The 8,336-nt window shown below is 35.2% G+C and overlaps 1 non-coding gene across 17 annotated transcripts; it reads right to left on the reverse strand.

The window, feature by feature from the left end:
* Nucleotides 1-2,641: 2,641 nt before the first annotated feature.
* LOC110877195 lies at nucleotides 2,642-8,336 on the reverse strand. Of its 17 annotated transcripts, none has more exons than XR_004866521.1 (12): nucleotides 8,029-8,334; nucleotides 7,418-7,566; nucleotides 7,051-7,180; nucleotides 6,711-6,966; nucleotides 6,411-6,492; nucleotides 5,800-6,009; nucleotides 5,602-5,722; nucleotides 4,990-5,365; nucleotides 4,833-4,904; nucleotides 4,677-4,755; nucleotides 3,683-3,748; nucleotides 2,642-2,928 (listed from the first exon to the last, which is right to left on the reverse strand). It is a non-coding gene; the product is annotated as an uncharacterized LOC110877195 (transcript). The 17 variants fall into 17 exon arrangements; XR_004866524.1 differs by having other exon boundaries at nucleotides 5,300-5,365; nucleotides 8,029-8,333; XR_004866525.1 differs by having other exon boundaries at nucleotides 4,677-4,904; nucleotides 6,766-6,966; nucleotides 8,029-8,335.

Below are 8,336 nucleotides of genomic sequence, written 5' to 3' on the forward strand. Positions count from 1 at the left end.
TTATCACTAACGTATCTAAATAAAAAAAAAAGACCGGAAACAATTGCAAATACAAGAAAAATAGAAAAAACAAAAGTTGCCACTAGGGGTGTTCAAAAAACTCGTGGCTCGCAGCACGCTCGAAACTCGCTCGAAAAAAGCTCGAAGAAAGCTCGGCTCGAAATTGGCTTGGTTTTTAACGAGCCAGCTCGGCTCGGCTCGGTTTGTAAACGAGCCGAGCTCGAGCTTGGTCAGGCTCGGCTCGTGAGCTCGCGAGCTGGCTCGATAAGGTTTACATCCTTTATTTTTTTGTCCCACATCGCTTAGAAAACAAAAAACTAGGGGAGTTTTTCCCCTTTAAAAGAAGGTAAAGACAATGTAGAAAGTGAATTAACTATTTATACTTACATATTTAGCCATATGGTTAAATTAAATGGCAATTATAGCCCTTAGTCTATGAAGAAATTCATTTTAAGGGTTTTTTAAGTAGTAAATTTTGCGGTTTTTTTGTTAGTTCGAGCTAGATCGAGCCGAGCTAGCTTGAATTCTAATCGAGTCGAGCTCGAGCCTCAAATCTCAGCTCGATTTGAAATTCGAGCTCGAGCCGAGCCAGCTTGAATCGAGTTCGAGTTCGAGCCGAGCTCGAGCTGGGTCTAGCTCAGCTCGACTCGGCTCGTTTACAGCCCTAGTTGCCACCGATTTAGCGGTTGCAAAAATAAGAACTATATAAAAAGGTAGAATTTAAAATTAATTTAGATTTCCCCAAAACTTGATATTCCCCTTCCATTCTGTTCGTTCCACCCCCAGCAAACCGTCCTCACATAAAACCCTAGGGTGCGAGTTTATTCAACCTGTATCGTCTTTGATCACCGTGTTCAACTTTATTAAACCCTAGGGTTCGACTTTATTCAGAAGTTGTTTTCATTGACAAAATTCGGCTATTTGAGGCTTTATTGTTGGATTAAAAACCCTAATTTAATGGTTGCGGTAATCCTCCGGTCCAAGACGGTTACGACGACGGTTCCGGCAGCATGGAGATCTGAATTCTCTCCACCGATGGTCTGTTGTTTTTCTGGCGTCGTATATTCACGAGCAGTCTATGAACGCTCCATTGGATTAGTATCCGCTGGATACGGTGAGTTCTGTTGATGCATCTAACCACTTTACGTTTTCTTGAATGTGTCAATCAAATAGCATGTATAGGTTTCATCTTAGTTTTTGGATCACTTATATATCTATACTAGTTTAAGAACCCGCGAGGTTCGCGGGTGGACTAAAACACAAATGAATAAGTTTAATTTATTGAACTAATCGTTTGAATTAAATGACCGTTCAAGTAATAATAAATTAGTAAACTACAATGAGACAAATAATTTAATCTCTAATAATTTTTTAATTTGTGAGGACATTCACTGATAATCCTATATGTAAAAGATATTCTTCATCAATCTCTATAAACACGCAATAACGCCTTTACAACCCACTTAACCTGCGGACCCGTTTGACCCTTTGTCTGGTATCTTATTAATTTACATTACTTCTTTTGTTATAAAAAAGTATGAAGTCAAGTATTATGAAATCAATTAGTGTATACACATCATTTATAATATCATCTAACATTCCAGATCACCCGGGTAGCAACCCGGGCTGGAAAATTAAAATTACATTAGTGTATAAATAAAAGTAATGCAAATAAAGTAACATAAGGGGGGTGTTATAAAGAACACGATGTTATACATTTAGCCACTACACTATACATTTAGTTTACTTTTGAAAACTATGCGTGACTACTTGGGCTTTATAAAACTTTGGAACATGTTAAAAACATAACTTCACTTATAAAACTATAATGAAAAAGAATCTTCAATCTACACTTTTAAATACAACTCCTGTTAAGTAAATAAATGATGAAATAAATAAAAAATAATGAAGTCAAGTATTGTGGTTGTGAAGTAGACAATATATAGGATCCATATTTAAGAGATGGATGACCCGAATTTTAAATGGATCCCGCTTCCACCTACAATCTTATTCAACCGATTTATATAAGTGAAATGCAAAAAAAAGGGAAAAAAAAAGAAAAAAGCTATGCATACAGAAAGTCATACAGAAATAATAGAGGTGACATGTACATATAATTTTAAATTCTTGACAAATATTAGTTCATCTCAACGCCATCTCAAAGTATTACTTGCCCTCGCAAATCTTAAAGTTGCATACAGAAAGTCATATATTGTAGGTAAATAATAGAGGTGACATTTACATATAATTTCAAATTATCATAAACCATAGTAGGTAAATAATAAAGTTGCATACAGAAAGTCATATATTGTAGGTAAATAATAGAGGTGACATTTACATATAATTTCAAATTATCATAAACCATAGTAGTGTAAAGTAATCTAAATAGTTGATTTACTGATGTGTACTCTACCATACAAAACTGAATGCAAAATAAATCAATTATTTGGGCTTTTTCTAGGATTTGTGAATTAAAAGACTGCATCATCTGTTTCACATCTTCTCCCTCAACTTCATCTCCTCCTTGCTATAAAGGTGACATCTATAATATCTTTGCCTATTACTACTTCAAAGCTTTGAAAAGCTGTAAGAAAGTTAAGGGAATGAAATAAACACCTCTTTATATTAAAAAAAATACTTCTGATAAAAAAAATTAAAAGATACTTCCTTGATAACGGGTCGAATGTGGAAGGAAAATTAGCTAAAAAGAAATAGTAGTCTAAAGTATATACAAAATGGACATAAAAAGTATTGATAGGCTTACAACCGCTCCGACCCATTTTGACCCATCCTGCACAATTTGCCAACTCTAGTTTCGACAATGATAGATCGATGACTTCTATTAATTTAAGCAATACTTACCAACCTCAAGAGAGGAAGAGAGGAAGTCTGGTTGATTCTTCACCCAAGTCATTCAACCGTTGGGCGCTGCTAAAAACCCAAAAAAGTAAGGGTTGTTCAAAAAGCTCGCGGCTCGATCGAAATTGCCTCGTTTGTAAAAGGACCGAGCACGGGCCAAGGTAAGCTCCACTTGGCGGCTCGCTCATTGGGCTCATTTAAATTAAAACCCAAATTTTAATTTTAATACATGTAAATTATAACCCAAAATTTTATTGTATATAAATTATAAATTCTTTTGTTTAAAAATTCTTTTTTGTAAATATGTGTAGAAATATAAAATTAATTTTCTTTAAAAATGCGACGGGTTGATGAGCTGGATAGAGCACAACATTTCAACTCGTAAAGATAAATGAGTCGAGGCGGTTATGCTCACTTTACCCAGACATAGCTCGTCTCGTTTCCAGCCCTAACAAAAGTCATCATTCACATTAGAAAAAAAATCCTTATTTTTTCATAAATACGGAGAAAAAACAGTCCTTAGCGTTATATTGACATCATATAAAAAATAAAGTCCAGGTATTTTTTCTGCAACTTTTAACAGACTATAAAAGTCTGACCCATTTTGATAACGGGTCAAAATGTATTTCATTGATAATGGTTTTAATGTGGAAGGAAAATTAGCTAAAAAGAAATAGTAGTCTAAAGTATATACAAAATGGACATAAAAAGTATTGATGGGCTTAAACTGGCCCGACCCATTTTGACCAATCCCGCACAATTTGTCAACTCTAGTTTCGGCAACGGTAGATCCATGATTTCTATTAAGGTAAGCAATACTTACCTACATCCAGAGAGGAAGGGAGGAAGTCTGGTTGATTCTTCACCCAAGTCATTCAACCGTTGAGCGCTGCAAAAAAGCAAAAAAGTAAGGGTTGTTCAAAAAGCTCGCAACTCACTCGAAATTGGCTCGTTTGTAAAAGGGCCGACCACGGGCCAAGGTAATTGATACAGTCGCTATAAAAAAGGTCACTGAAAGTTTACACGGAATTGTAACAATAATGTAAGAACTTAATTACCGCATTGTCGCTTCCTTTCAATCTGCCTAAAGCCGAATTGGCGTTCAATTGAATATAATTTCTTATAAGTGGATAACCATTCATGTTTGGCAAACATTACCAACAAAAAAAATGTATCATAACATAAACACATAGGATTAAATTAAATGGGGGCTTATGAGATTGAATAACATGCACACATTGACTATTTGGGTCACCCTAACTGAAGCAACTAATTCAACCCATAGAAGAAAAAAAATACACATTACACCTACTAATATACCCAAACAGTGATGAAACTATCATATATACGCCCATTTATTTCTACGCACACCAAGACTCACACCACGAAACCCACCTCATTACTTATCCGAACACACACACACCAAGTAGACATTCCATTATATTTCTAATTTTCACACAAGCCCTGGTATACACAGATACCTAACTGTATGTGCTTCAAACAGAGAACAAATGTGAAAGTTCATAGGCCGAACAAATATATTTGGTATAGATTTATAGACCCAACAAACATATTTTTCCAAATTCCTTTATCAACACCAATTTAAAGTGTATACTCAACTCATAGTGTATTATCTATGCGTAGAACCTCCAAAATCATTTTATTAAAAAACATAATTAAAAAAATGGACTAACATTGTTTTATCTATGCATACAACCTCCTAAATCATTTTATTAAAAAAAACATATAGTTATTAACATATAAGATGTGCGGTGGAATCGAAAAATTTTACTTAGGGAATAAAGTAAAGATTTTACAAATCTGTTAGATTTCCTAGTTGACCAAGGGTTGTTGGCACTTGGCAGCCTTCCGGTCAACATGTTTGAAGACAACATCCTGTAATTTAATATCATGGCATAAATAATTTAATTAAAGGAAGAAAATTTGGAACTGAAAAACTTAATCAGCCTTACAATGAATCCAAATTTGTTAATCTCCCTAACGCAGATGGAACCGTTCCTGAAAGCTGGTTTGCTTCAAGGTTACTGATCAAGATTGTTTTCGAGATGAGTACAAAATCCATATAACCACAAAAGATTTTGACCCGTATGATAAAAAGTCAAATCATACAGTTGTGTGAGGGTGGTGATATTGCCCAGTTCCAATGGGATTGATCCGGTTAAACGGTTACAAAGAAGAGAGGTGCATATGGAAGGATATGTTCAAACTTCAAAGTTCACAACTTTTAGTTCTAATAGAATAAAAACTATGGAACTCAAGGGTAAAACAGAGATTTCACATTTCTTGTGACTGTGTTGAACCCCATTCAGGTGGTATTGTGCCACTTAAGTAATTGTAAGCAAAATCTTTGAAAATAGAACAGGATATACTTAAGTTTCATTAGATTTTGAGTATATAAAAAGTTCGGCATTTAAGTTACCGGAGGTAAGGAAGCTTTACTAATTTAGGTGAGAGTACTCCATCAAGGCTGTAGAACTTGTGTATGCTGCATATACAAAAGAATCAGATAAATTCCCAAAATTTGAGTTGACTGTGGCATTGACTTTAAGGTCAAAGATATGCTAATCTCACAGTTAAGATGTTAATAGTTCTAAAAAATCTCAAGAAAATTAATAATAGACATTTTGAGGTGGACATAGCCATTTTGAGGTGGACATAGCCATCTAAAAAACAATGCTGGCCACCCACTATAGGTAATAGCTTGGGTTCTTCTATACTTACAGATGGTTCGAAAAGAAGAACGTCTATCATCTAAGAGCCATATTCAACTTCGCCTTCCCTTTCACCGCCTCTTTTATCTCCTCTACAGTTTGTGTTTTCTAGATCTTGATGACCTACAGCACTAAACACACACATTATAAGAACAAAAACATCCTATAAATTATCAACGAAATTATAAACAAATTACTCGAAAGTTACCATTTCCTACAAGAAATAAAGATGATGTTTTTGGCTTACACCATCAGGCATCTTAACAAATTACTCGAAACTTAACCTTTCCCATCTTATACCATCTTCTGCCACCGGTGAAGAGCCTGTTTTGATGGTGGTTCCTACTTGTAGAACAACCAACGCCATCAACGCTACCGCCGTAGTGACCAGTCCAACAAACCAGTGTGGAATACGAAGCTAGCCATTGACCAGATATCAGAGTTTCCCTTTAATTTTTTAACACTTTGGATTAGGATGAGCTTGGTACCGGTACATGTATCGAAAGTATGATACCGAAAATACCGGTACCGAAAATACCGGTACCGAAAATACCGGTACCGAAAATGTTCGGTATGATACGGAACCGATACTGAAAATACCGATAGCACACCGATGACCCGGTATTTGTGTGTAAAATTCGGTAAAGTATCGGTACTGTATTGACTACTGAACCGATAGTGAGCCGAATATACCGGTACCCAAACGCCAGAAAGTGGGAACATATTTGGTACCGAAAAATATTCGGTACAGGAAATTTAATACCGGCACGGGTCTCAAGTCCCAAATGGTCATCCCTACTTCGGATAGAAATAATATACCTTTCTTAACTTCAGCATCCATCGATAACCAACAACTATATGATTGTCATCCATGAACTCACGCCATCCCATGACCACATCCCTAAACCATAAAACATGTAATTATAAAAGTAAATTTAGATACGAAACAACAAAGACATAAGTTATTTACTAATATAAAGACACATTAAAAAAGTAAAATTATATGAAAATAACTTGGATTACCACGATCCATTTCTACGCGCAATTTCATTTTCCATTCCATTTAAGGGCAATTCATTGTTTGTAATGAGTTTTTTCTCTTAATAAGGGTGAAATTACCAATTCGCTCGAAAACTAAGACACAATCAACGTCCAAGCGAAGATCATGTATAACCTTAAGCCATCCATCATAGAAACACATTTTTTATCAACCTTTGACAACTAACGATACCGAGTAACTGTGCTTCAAATGAAGACCGACATAACATCGAGGCAAGCGAAGATCATGTATAACCTTAAGCCATCCATCATAGAAACACATTTTTTTATCTACTTGAGCCACCACTTGATTAGTGATCACCAAAGCTAATCCAAACTAATCAAAAAAGTTAATTAGTACGCGTAGAATTACCAAGCAAATGTTTAAAGTGTGTTTGGATACAACATGATGAAATATTACCTCATCTGCCAGCTTCTGAAGGCTCCTCAAGAACTTTGCAAGATGCATCAGACGGGCCGATAGTTCCCCTCTACCAGAGAAAACAGTTCTATAAAGGGCAATTGCATTGTCCACTATCATATGTGCAAACCTTCAAACCATAACAAAATTTATTAGCCAATAATATATGGTAATCACATTCGAAAATATGTATAACGCACATTAAAGTATGAGGCTATGTTGTCGTAATTAGAACACTCGGAAAAGATTTGAACATTATTTAATATATGTCAATCTTGTTAAGATCTGTTTGATTCTGTATGCATGTATGCAAACGGAAGCCCTTATTATGTCAAATAAGTATACATAAAGACTTAAAGAAGAAAACCTGGTTTCAACCATCATGGAAGGTGCTTCAAGCAGCAGCCTTGACTGATGATCTGTGTTGTAAGCTCTTGCATATTCAAGAATGCAACATAGCTTTTTGATGATGTTCTATTCAAAACTTTCATTGAGACATTTAAACAAACGCTTGGTCTGCATCAAGAAACCCATACGTAAGAAAGGAAATTTAAAACATATCATACAAAGAACCACACCTTGTTTCACTAATCTAGTTTCGCTAATCATGCGGGTAAACCCAAAAATTCAATATTTGAGAAAAAAAAAAGATGATAAAAAACAAAGATTAAAATAGGTGAAATTAAGGCTAGTAAAAGCAAAAATCACAAACACAAAATGTATTTCAAAGCACAAACCAGTTTCAATTAGCGAAATCTAACAAATCGAACCTAGAACGAAAATTCTTCTATACTAAACAAATATGGATCGTAATAATGGTTAACATATTCAAGCAACAAATCAAGCACTAACTTTGTATGACATCATTAAACATGTAACATAATCTCCACATGAAGTCACAAACCCTAACCTCTAGGAAATTGGATCTTGAACGGATGAAGAAACAGAGAGAATGAGATGAAAATGAGAGAGCTGAACCTGAGATGAGACGAAAATAAGAGACGGTCAATGAAGATCTGAAATCATTTAGATCTCAAATCAATTGGATCTTGTGAAATCTTCATAGATCTGGTGAAATCGCTTTGGGGTTCTTGAATCGCCAGAGAGAGAAAGGGGAGCCAGAGGATTTTGATGTTCTTGAATCGCTTTGATGTGTTTCATATTTTGGAAGATGATTTCAAAAAATTATGGAAACTTGAAAAGTCTTTATGAGCGTTACAACCTAAATACAGAGGCGGTAGAGAAGCAGAGGAAGTCAATGGACGTGTTGCCGCTCAAATGAGAAT

The sequence above is a fragment of the Helianthus annuus genome, chromosome 9 (genome assembly GCF_002127325.2).
Source record: "Helianthus annuus cultivar XRQ/B chromosome 9, HanXRQr2.0-SUNRISE, whole genome shotgun sequence".
In the NCBI taxonomy this organism is placed as follows: Eukaryota; Viridiplantae; Streptophyta; class Magnoliopsida; order Asterales; family Asteraceae; genus Helianthus; species Helianthus annuus.